Raw genomic sequence first — 11,544 nt, forward strand, 5'->3', positions numbered from 1 at the left:
TCTCTTAGAAGAAGAGTAGAAAAAGAAGGGTGCTAGTAAGACTAGGCAAGTCTCCTAGACACAGAGGCCACTCTGACCAATGAGACAAAGCCTGTCTCCTATAGGAAAAAACAACTAACTCTAATAAGACACTGAATGTCTCCTATGGAGGGCTCCAAGTAATCTTATCACTGCCCCTGCAATGATAAAAGAATAGGGCAACTAAAAAGACTAAGTTAGTCATTAACTTAGAGAGGTGTGTTATATTTGAGACTTAAATAGTTTCCTATGTGTGACTCACTAGCGAGACAAAGCCTGTCTCCAAAAGGGTATGATTTTTATACGTGAGACATAGCTTGTCTCCTAAAAGAGGGCTCTAGATAACTCTTTCATTGCCCTTGCAATGAGAATGACATAATATTTATGGTACACATCTAAATGACTGGGCAAGTCTCTTAATTAAAAGAGGGGAGTGCTACTTGGACTGAGCAAGTCCTCTAATGATGGGCTTGGGCTAACGCCTTCATCACCATTTGCAATGAAGGAAGAATTCTATGGTTTAAACACGTCTAAAAGACTTAACAAGTCTTCTAAATGAGAGAGCTGAGAGCTACTCGGACTAAACAATTCCTCTAAGGATGGGCCTTGGGCTAACGCCTTCATCGCCCTTACAATAAAAGGGCTACTAATGTCTAAGGGTGACTAGGAAAAAACTCTAACTAAAGAAGAAGAAGAATGAAAAGAGAGGGCACCACCATAAGCCGATAGGTCCCTCTAAGGATGGGCTTGGACTAACGTCTTCATTAACCCCTATAATCACTCATTCTAAAAAATATATATACATAACTATACATAATCCGGGTCTTAAACAAATAATGTTAAGACAAACTAACAATGTATTCTTGCCTAAAATTCCCAAAGCATCTGAAATATTCAACATGTAATCATATCTACAATAAAGTTTACTCATATAAACCATAGCATACAACAGTCAACTAATTATGCATTGCATATTCATGAATGTATATTCTTCACTAGGTTTTACTTAATACACAATTGGGAAATATAACATTTCAAAATAACGACTAAGGCACTTTCTAAGAACAAAGCTTCTCACATTCAAGCTAAGAACAACTAACTAAACAAAAATTATTGAAATATGCCTTGCAAAACCTTCATAAGTAATATCAAAATAATTCAATTTTTATGGGAGACAGAATTTAGGTAATAACCATATCGTCACACCCTATCAATGACTTGATCTTTGTGTATCCCAAATGACTGATATAAGCAATCACCAAAAATGAATAACATAACTACTCTAGAACACAAATTCACCTAAATACATGTTGCTTAAGAATACACAATCAAACCCTCAAAAGATGATTTCTGACAAAAAAGGCTTTACCAAGAATCTTATGAAACCAGAGTTACTCTTCCAAAGGATTTTCATAGGCATTATTCTTCCTCAAAATTTTGTCAGGGTAAATAAAATGAACATATTTAACTGAAACCCATATATGAAATTCCAAAATTGTCAACATATAAAAATAACTTTACCTTCATAATTTTTAACTAATCATAAAACCAAAAATCATTTTGAAAGCGAGGCATCAGAAACTCTGTTTCTAAATTAACTTAATATAGCATAACTGCACAACATTCTTTATTTTACAAAGCCACACCATTCAATCCAGTATAGAGATTATAAGAAACACACTACTAATCATATTTGTTCCAAATGCCCAAGATCTGTAGCAAACTTTAAATTCTTATAAGTGGAGCAGATTAACTACAATCAACCACTACAACTATAGTGTATACTACTATTTATGAGATAGCAATAATAAAAACAAGACTCCACATATCCTTATATGAAAGAATGATCTTTAAAGCCCTTCCCAACAACATATAATGTTTAGAGACTCAAACAAAGGATATTAACTTGACCCAGGTGCTTTCATGGATATAAAAAAAAAATTTGGATATCATAAGACAGTTTATCATGTTGATGGTATTTCCTTACATAAGCACATACTCACAAACACACATACGGACACACATACACACATTCACACACATATACTAACGCGCACACACATGCACTCACTTGCATAGACACAGTCAAGCAAAGAAGAAACTGAAGCAAACTACTTGAGAAAGAAAAAGATTGGCCGAGATTTTGACCAGGTTTTCGGCCGGAAACCGGCAATTTTCACCGGAGAAGAAAGGTCGAAGTTAGGATGTGGGTGAGGTCTCTCTCTCTCTCTCTCTCTCTCTCTCGGCTAGTTTTTTTAGATGAACAAAAAAAGAAATGAGAACTCCTTGCTCGGTCCCTCTCTCTGCCCCATTTTATAAAAAGTGAAAATTTTTCATTTTTCCTCATAGTAACCACCCCCTGTACATGCCAACCCCCTTTCTAGGTAATAAAGAGAAAGTCGTATTCTAAATTTCTATTCCTTGGGTTCCCCCCCCCCCCCCCTCTTTTGGGATAATTCAACCTTCATTTGCTTCATGATATAACCTCACTTTTTCTTCTTTTAGTCAGCCTATATGTAGATGATCCACGCCCGTTTTTACTTCTTTTGGTTAGAAAAATGATATATTCAGCCCTCTTTCTCTCCCGGCTAACCCCTATTTAGATAATTAACCCCCCTTGCTCTTCCCATGGACAACCACTCTTTCTAATGACACATCCCCCATCTAATGTACTTATGGATTTTTAACCCCACAATGGGGTGGCTCAGCTATTGCACACGAAATTGATAATGACACACCCATATTGGATGTCTTACCCTCTATTGCACTACACTACACTACGAACTCAACAATTTTTTATTGGATTTTGCTACAATTTTAATGGGGCCTACTTGGGATCCTAACCTACTCTAAGATGAGATTCAGGACACTAAATCACTTATTTAAAGAAATTTGGAAGTGATTTATTTGTAAGTAATAAGAAAATCCACCCAAATAAGATCATATTTTACTAAAGTATACTATCAGAAACACGTAGGAACTGAAACCCACCAATTCATTGCGTAATAAGAATTCAAGAAAAGGAACCTTCTGAAATACGCCAAATGAAAAATATATACTCATGAAAAAAAGACTCGTGTAACAAAAGCAGGCAAATTAGCTTCTTCTTTTGGGAAGAATTGTTATTTGAGGGTATAAAAAGTAGTACCCATATGAGGGCTCCAAAGGATAGCTACCGAAGGAATTCATAAATCTTGAAGCCAACGACCATGCATGTATCGAATATTTTGCATAAAGGTACGCATGGATTTTTTTTTCCTATATATACTCAGTCGTTTAAATCATCACTACCACCAAATTGAAGAACATGCCGTTGATCTGGACCAACCAATTGGTGGGCTTCCATAAGTTGTGCTCTAATTCTCGAGGGGGCAAGCCCACGTCAATATACCAAGGGGGTCTATGAAGGGTGTTAATGGAGCCTGATGGTCCAATGGATCCAAATGGTTTGAATATCAATGGAAAGGATTTGGGCACAATAACTGGATCTGAACCCTGTTTATTGGATCCATATCTTAAGGTCCTAAATTATTTCTCAAAATCTGAGTTCCATGTAGAATACTAGATCCGAAGGTAGGGTACTAATGTACTAATGTAAGTTAATAACCTTCCTATTTTTATTCATTTGCTTAAGGGATATTTTTTGCAATGTCTAATAATGGAAATGATATCTGCACAACCATATTGAGATATTTTCATTAACCAATGTAATGAGCTGTCATAAAGTTATTAAATTTCCTTATAGGGTCTAACGAGCCAATTAAAGAAGAAAAGACAGCTGGGATTGTGCAAATATGAAAATATGGTTGTGCTGATAACATTTCGCCTTAATAATCCAACTTAAAATGATAAATTACATTTAAATATACATGTTTTGTACGGCTGCCATTTACTACTCTAGAAAAATTATATTAACTTTTTTAATGAAAACTTTTAAAACACACTTTAGAGCTTTCATATGCATCGTTTATCTACAAGTAACAATTTTGGCATTTCACAGATGGCCTCTGACATGCAATTCAAAAGGCATTTCACAGATGGCCTCTGACATGCAACAAACCATCTGCGAAATGCCTTTTGCGATGGACACAAGCAAAATCCTTAAAGTTAAAATCTATATATGGGATTTGCTACGAATCATTGCAAGAGGCATTTTACAGGTCGCCTGTTGCATGAGAGAGCAGCCACCTCAAACGAATCAAATGAATAAGACAAAATATGTTGAAAAGTGAGTCTAGGTGGCTGGTCTCTCATGCAACAGTCGTGAAATGCCTTATGTGATGGTCCTAGTCCACGGAACCAGATAAAAACGGTGGGACCCAACAGTTTAAGAATGGACCTACATCTTGGGGTGGCAGAGGGCCAGATGTTGCATTCATCATCCCCGTCCCCACCTGAATGGAAATTCCTCATCGCCGCGTTGGGATAGCAGGGCATCACGTCCCCACGCCGCAAGGAAAATCCAATCCTCGTCCCTGCCTCGCACACTATAGGGAGAAATTTTCCATCCCATACTCGCCCTTCTATAATTACAGTTTCTACTTTTTTTTTAATCTAACCAAACACTTATTAAGTAAGATTCGAAACTTCCAAACTAAAATATAACACTTTATGAAGGTATTTTCATAATATTGATTATGTATACGGATATTTATCTAAATTTTGTAGACGACATTGAAGGGTGGGGGCGACGCGAAAGCGATTCCCATCCCCGCATCTGTGAATTTTTTTTAATTCTAGTCCACGTCCCCACTTAAATCGGAAAATGCCCGCCCCATGGGGCGCGGAGCAGATCCCCTTTTTTGCGGCTTTAACTGCCAAACCTATTTATATCCAGAGAATTTATATGATAAGTGGGCTTCCATGTACACTTGCGGGACATCCACCTTTGATATTTGATCCATTTGATCCAAAAGGAGATCCCTTTTTCAACTTTCTAAGAGGATGTTGTTTGATCAAATATCAAGGATGGATGCCCCGCATGTGTACATGCACGCCCACTCATCATATGAAATCTAGTATATCCTTAGTGTGAATCGTTTCTATCCTTAGCATAGATTTTAGGAAAGTTTGTTGGAAGAGGCAAGTTTTTATTAAGGTGACCGGGCAAACATGTCCATACTAATCCAAAAGATCAAAGAGATCCTTGGCCTTTACTACTTGCTCCTGTCCTTATCTGTAGAGTTGCCTTTGTAGCAAGGCTGCGCAAATCCACACCGTATATTTCATCACGTCACACTCCCATACTGACCCTTGATTTTCTATATAAGGACCTCAAAAAACTACTTATTGATCCAAAGCCTTCTTCCATCGCATCCCTTTCTTACTTTATTGAATTGGGGAAACAAGTCTGCCAACAATCTTCTAATCATCCAAAATCATTCAGTTACTACAAAAGGTGATCTTATTTCCTATGAAATGCTAGTCTTTGAGTATTCTATTTATCAGAAGTACAGGTTCGTTTATAAAAATGTGTTTTAGTATAGACTGTTTTGTCATATTTTTCCCTAGATCTATTGTTTAATGGCTTCCTTAGATCTATGTACTTATTTCTTTTATACCACTTTTTTGTTCGTTCTTGACGTGCAGAAAGGAAGCAAAGGAAGAAGGTGTGATTTGGACTATTTGTTGGAGGGGCAGAGGAAGAGAGCTTGATGAGATTGATAAGATTTCATGTGAATTGGTAAGAAGTGGGTAAGGCAATTGTTCTCTCTTTGATTTTATTCGGACCCGAGTTTGATTTTGTCGTGAAGTTATTGTTTGGACTGGACAAGATGATTGGTGGACTAGATGGGATAACTGAGGGGAGAAATAATTTCTATTTCACAATTGATGGAGGAGTGAGGGAGCTTGATACAAAGGAGCTTCTTGGTTGGAACAAAAATAAAGATGGCATAATGAAATGATTTGTTCATGGAATGGGTGACATAGGAAAGAAGACTCTTAGTCAACTTGTTTACAACGAGCGTGGATTTATAATACTAAATTATAAATTTTTGACTTAAGTTGAATTATAAGGGTCTAATTTAGATTTGTTTGATATGATTTTCATCTTGTTTAAGGGCGACTATTTAGAGTTATAAAATAATAAGTAAATTGTCATATTTTGAAGAGGAGCCCGAGGGAACTTGTGATATTTAGATGAAGAATTCCAGGAAATCTGATGGGTATTTTTTTATGTTATCTTGTAACATTTTATTTTTTTTAATCTTTGTCAATGAGAGTGTTTAGAGTTACAAGATATTGGTAAAGAGATTGTAATGAAATGTAATATAGGGTATTTTCATGAATATTTTAGGAAAATAAATTGTGAGATCTTCTTCATGTCTTTTATCCTTCTTCTTGAGCGATGATAAGTTTTCAGTGCATTTGAAGTAACATTTTTTTTTTAAAACCAGTCTTTTGGTAAAAATAATAATGAATGGCTTGAGTTGGAAAAGTTTGCATGATTTAATCTGATTCGTTTCTGGAATAAATTACTACAAGAAATATAGGCTATGGCGTCGAATTTATGTAACGGTCACACAAAATGACTTATACTGAATATTGACCAATTCATATAACCGTTGCCCCATTAATGATTTAGGCGGCAATGTTAGGCCGTATACTAAAAATGCGTATAACGGCGACTTAATATAACCATCCCCAATGCGACAATTTGGCAGCAACAAACATTATCTATCACCCATATGTTTAGCATAAAAATATATTGAAGGAATCGTTTTTGTGTCCATCACTAAACCTTCACTAATAATAATCCTAACCCTCCGATATTTAGAGCCTATATAATGTGTAGCCCCACTATAGATCTGAGGGTTGGAATCATCATGTGGAGATGATCTACGGTGTATGCCATATTTGCATTGTGGTCTAGTATATGTATGGCTTGAATCATCTTCTTAGGTTGGCCCAATATACTTTACGAAAAATATGGACTTCACTGCGCTCACCGTCTAAATCTCTTCATTTGAAACCATGCACGTCATAATTGTCGAGCTTGAATTTAAGCATAAAGCAAATCTACTACGACTTTGCACAGCAACGGAGAAAACTTAAATGAGGGCTCCAAAGGGTAGCTAGTGAACATATTGTTCCAAACAGAGAAACCCAAAATCATAAAATAAAAAAAGATATAAAATAGATATACGAATCTATAACCGAAAATCCCAACAAAAATAGAGGAATTCATAAATCTTAAAGCCAACGCCATGCATGTATGGAATTCATAAATCTTAAATCATCACTACCGTCAAATTGGAGAACATGCCATTGATCTAGACCAACCAATTTGTGGGCTTCCATAAGTTGCGATCGGATTCTCGAGGGGGCAAGCACACGTCAAAATACCAAGGGGGTCTATTAAGGGTGTTAAAATACCCTGATGGTCCCTTGGATCCAAATGGTTTGAATATTAACGGAAAGGATTTGGGCACAATAGGCATGGATTGGCTTGCATCCATTGCAAAAGGCATTTCTGCAGATGGTCTTTTACAAGGTAGTTGGTCTGACATTGCAAAAGGCATTTCTGCAGATGGTCTTTTACAAGGTAGACCGACAAAGAACACCGTGGCTGCTAGTCCTATTTCATGTGCCATGGTATAACAGTAACAAAGCTCATCATGGCGAAGGGAACTACATGATGGCTGCCATGGAGCCATTGCTATATGCCGCCGGTGTGGATATTGTGCTTGCTGGCCATGTACACGCCTATGAGCGCTCGGTAATCCAGCAGTGGTTTCGACCGTTGTTTTGAATTCTTTATTTTTAACTCTATAACACTTGGTTGCAATAAGGTTGATTTTGTTTGCTTATCAGAGACGTATCAACAATGGAAAACTAGATCCTTGCGGTCCTGTGCACATAACCATTGGTGATGGAGGTAACAGGGAAGGTTTAGCTCAAAGGTAAAGGCTCTCCTTGTTTACCAAGCACATGTTTTTATTTGATTAGTTATAAAATGGGTAGTTTTCTCTTTGTATTTGATGTCTATATGAAGAAACCACCAAAATCATGCTTTTAGACTTTGCCTGGATTCGACCGGATCTCTTTGAGTTCTTCGGGTGGCAACTGGCAACTGTCCTCTTAGTGAGCCCTAGAAGGCACAAAACTTCAACAAAAAACTTGTGGGTGTCATTAAAGATGGTGTGATCAATCAACTATTTTAACAGTTTATAAGATCATTGTAAACTTAAAATCTGGTGGGTTTTCAGTTTTATGAATGAGCCAGGGCTTCTCACCTGGTGATGAATGGATTTGCAGATATATACAACCAAAACCAGATTGGTCTGTCTTCCGCGAAGCAAGTTTTGGTCACGGAGAACTCAAGATAGTGAATTCAACTCATGCATTCTGGAGTTGGCATAGGAAATGATGATGACGAGTCAGTACAGTCAGATCAGGTGTGGATAAATTCGTTGGCTGGATCAGTGTGTATGGCTGATAAGAAGCCCGTGAACAGGAGATTCCTCGTTGTTCCTTAGGAAGGGAGTTTCTGGTTCTGTAAGTAAAAACTCTGCAAGGATATAACACTGTGTATATATATGCGATAAAAGAATAGGAAGAGTGTTGTATCATTTTTAGTCAGATGAGGACACCTTAGATTCTTAGTTTGGTTGGACACAGTTAATGCTGCCTTTTCTGGGGTTTCTTGGTGCTTTTTTGAAGAGAATTATTATGTATTGTTCAAACTCTGCAAGGATATAACACTGTATATATATGTGATATAACCATAGGAAGATTGTTGTATCATTCTGTCAGATCAGGACACCTTAGATTCCTAGTTTGGTTTGACACTAAATTGATGCTGAGCAGTTGCCATTTATATGAATGCAAACAAAAATGGAATTATCTTCTTGGATCTCCTCTTAATTGGGCATAAAATCTATTTTTCAAACAGCTCGACAGACTGGCTGGAGCATAATATCCCAGATAATTGGTTAGTTAGGTCCCAGATAATTGTTCAGTAGTTTATGCGATGGACGCAAGGAAATCCCTTAAAGTTAATATCTATACATGGGTTTTGCTAGGAATCATTACAAAAGGCATTTTACGGGTCGGCTGTTGCCTGAGAGAGTACCCACCTCAGTTGAATTAAATGAATAAGACAAAATATGTTGAAAAGTAAGCCTAGGTGGCTGGTCTCTCATGCAACAGCCGTGAAATGCCTTCTGTGATGGTCCTAGTGCACGGAACCAGATAAAAAAGGTGGGGCCCAACAGTTTAAGAATGTACCTACATCTAGGGGTTGCAGAGGGAAGAATGTTGCATTCATCATCCCCGTCCCTACCTGAGTGGAAATTCCCCATCCCCATGACGGGGATGGAAGGGCATCCCGTCCCCACCCCGCCAGGAAAATCCAATACTCGTCCCTTACACGCACACTATAGGAAAAAAAATTTCGTCCCATCCTCGCCCCACTATAATTACAGTTTCTATTTTTTTTTAATCTAACCAAATAATTACTAAATAAGATTCCAAACTTCCAAACTAAAATATAACACTTTATGAAGGTGTATCGTAATATTGATTATATATGGATATTTATGTAAATTTTATAGACGAGATTGAAGGAGGGGACGATGCGAGAGCGATTCCCATCCCCGCTTCGGTGAATTTTTTTTGGATTCTAGTCCCTGTCCCCACTTAAATCGGAAAATCCCCGCCCTAGGGGGCGCCGAGCAGATCCCCTTATTTGTGGGTTTAGCTGCTAAACGTATTTATATCCTGAGAATTTATATGATGACTGGGCTTCCATGTAGACATGCGGGACATCCACCTTTGATATTTTATCCATTTTATCCAAAAGGAGATCACTTTTTCAACTTTTTAAGAGGATGCTGTTTGATCAAATACCAAGGATGGATGCCCCGCATGTGTACATGCACGCCCACTCATCATATGAAATCTACTATATCCTTAGTGTGCATCTTTTCAATCCCGAGCGTAGATTTTTGGAAAGTTGGTTGGAAGAGGCAAGTTTTTATTAAGGTGACCGGGCATACATGTCCGTACTAATCCCAAAGATCTAAGAGATGACCTTTACTACTTGCTCCTCTCCTTATCTGTAGAGTTGCCTTTTTAGCAAGGCTACGCAAATCCTCACCGTATATTTGATTACGTCACACGCCCATACTGACCCTTGAGTTTCTATATAAGGACCTCAACACCCTACTTATTGATCAAAAGCCTTCTTCCATCGCATCCCTTTCTTACTGTTAGCCCAAGGATTCCCATGGGTTCAACTATTCACCTTACCTTCTTTTTTTATGCTAGCAAACCCAAATTGATTAGTCTTTATGGACTAATATGTTGCCGTGGGGTTGTGCCTTAAACAAGAAATGCATATGTCATATCGCCATTACACAATACAACACAACAGAAGGCTTGAGGATCAACATGCGCAAAGTAACTAAGAGAGCTTGCACACATTGGAGGAATCATCCTTGGAAGATTTCGAAGAATAAATCTCAACTTAAAGATCCTAGAAGCATGCGTTCACAATGCCAAGAGGAGCTAGAAGATGATTAAGTGTTGGTGACTATCTCAAGCATTCAATGTGAAGATGATTCAAGAAGAGAATTCACATGTACCAAACCAATATAAAGTGTTCAATTGCAAGCCCAAGAGCCCAATGACCTTTGAAGCCAATACGATCAAGGTGCTAAGTAGTTTATCCTTCTAGATTGTACTGGAGATCTCTTTCAAGTGGTTTTGCATTTCAAAGTGTTTTCTAAACCTCCATTAAAACCAAACTTGAAACCTATTTGTGTTACATTCAAAATCATTTTCAAAGGTCCAAAACATTAGTAAAACAAAAAGTCCATAGCCCAAGGAACCAAAGCCCAAGTGCCAACCAAAGTTTACAAATAAAAAAAAAGACATTAGCACTTGAATTTTGAAAACAGCACTTTAAAACTGATTTAATGGTTCAAAATATTTTTAACAGATAGGTCTCATTTTTCTAATGTCCGTAGAGTATAAGAACATCAAAAGTCGATAAGAAACGAGTGAGATATGAATTTTAAAAGATCACGGCCAAAAACTGTTTTTGCAGCCGCGGTCGACCGGGGCAGTCAAAATGCCATTTTTTTAATTCCAGAGGCCCTCCCGAGGGAGACCGCGCGACCCCGGTGGACCAGAACTGAGCGATAAACTAGCCGTTGGGGCTAGGGCTGCAACTCGGGTCGGGCGAGTCGGGTTTTGAAGAACCCAACCCTACCCTACCTGAGAAATATCTCGGATCGGGTCGGGTTTTTTTCTGGAAAACCCACGATTCCCAAACCCGGCCCCATGATAAATATCGGGTCGGGTCGTGTTTTTTTACGTTGACGCAATTTTTTAAGGAAAACTCTTGTTTGGCAGGGCAACTCAACTCATAGAAGTAGAAAAACACAAGCATGGCAAACTCTATTGTGCATTAAAAAATAACTAGTCCAAAGAGAATAAATTGATGCATTACCAAATGAAAATGATAATACTCATATGAGATAAACAACACACTATTTAGTGCATTAACTATTTAGTTGA

General features: G+C 37.7%; 1 pseudogene; it reads left to right on the top strand.

Moving 5' to 3' along the window:
* The first annotated feature begins 5,436 nt into the window (after positions 1–5,436).
* Positions 5,437–8,825, top strand: LOC143855910 (purple acid phosphatase 18-like; annotated as a pseudogene).
* Positions 8,826–11,544: the final 2,719 nt, after the last annotated feature.

The sequence above is a fragment of the Tasmannia lanceolata genome, unplaced genomic scaffold (assembly GCF_043159265.1).
Source record: "Tasmannia lanceolata isolate RefF3 unplaced genomic scaffold, GAP_Taslan_0.1 ptg000023l, whole genome shotgun sequence".
NCBI lineage: Eukaryota > Viridiplantae > Streptophyta > Magnoliopsida > Canellales > Winteraceae > Tasmannia > Tasmannia lanceolata.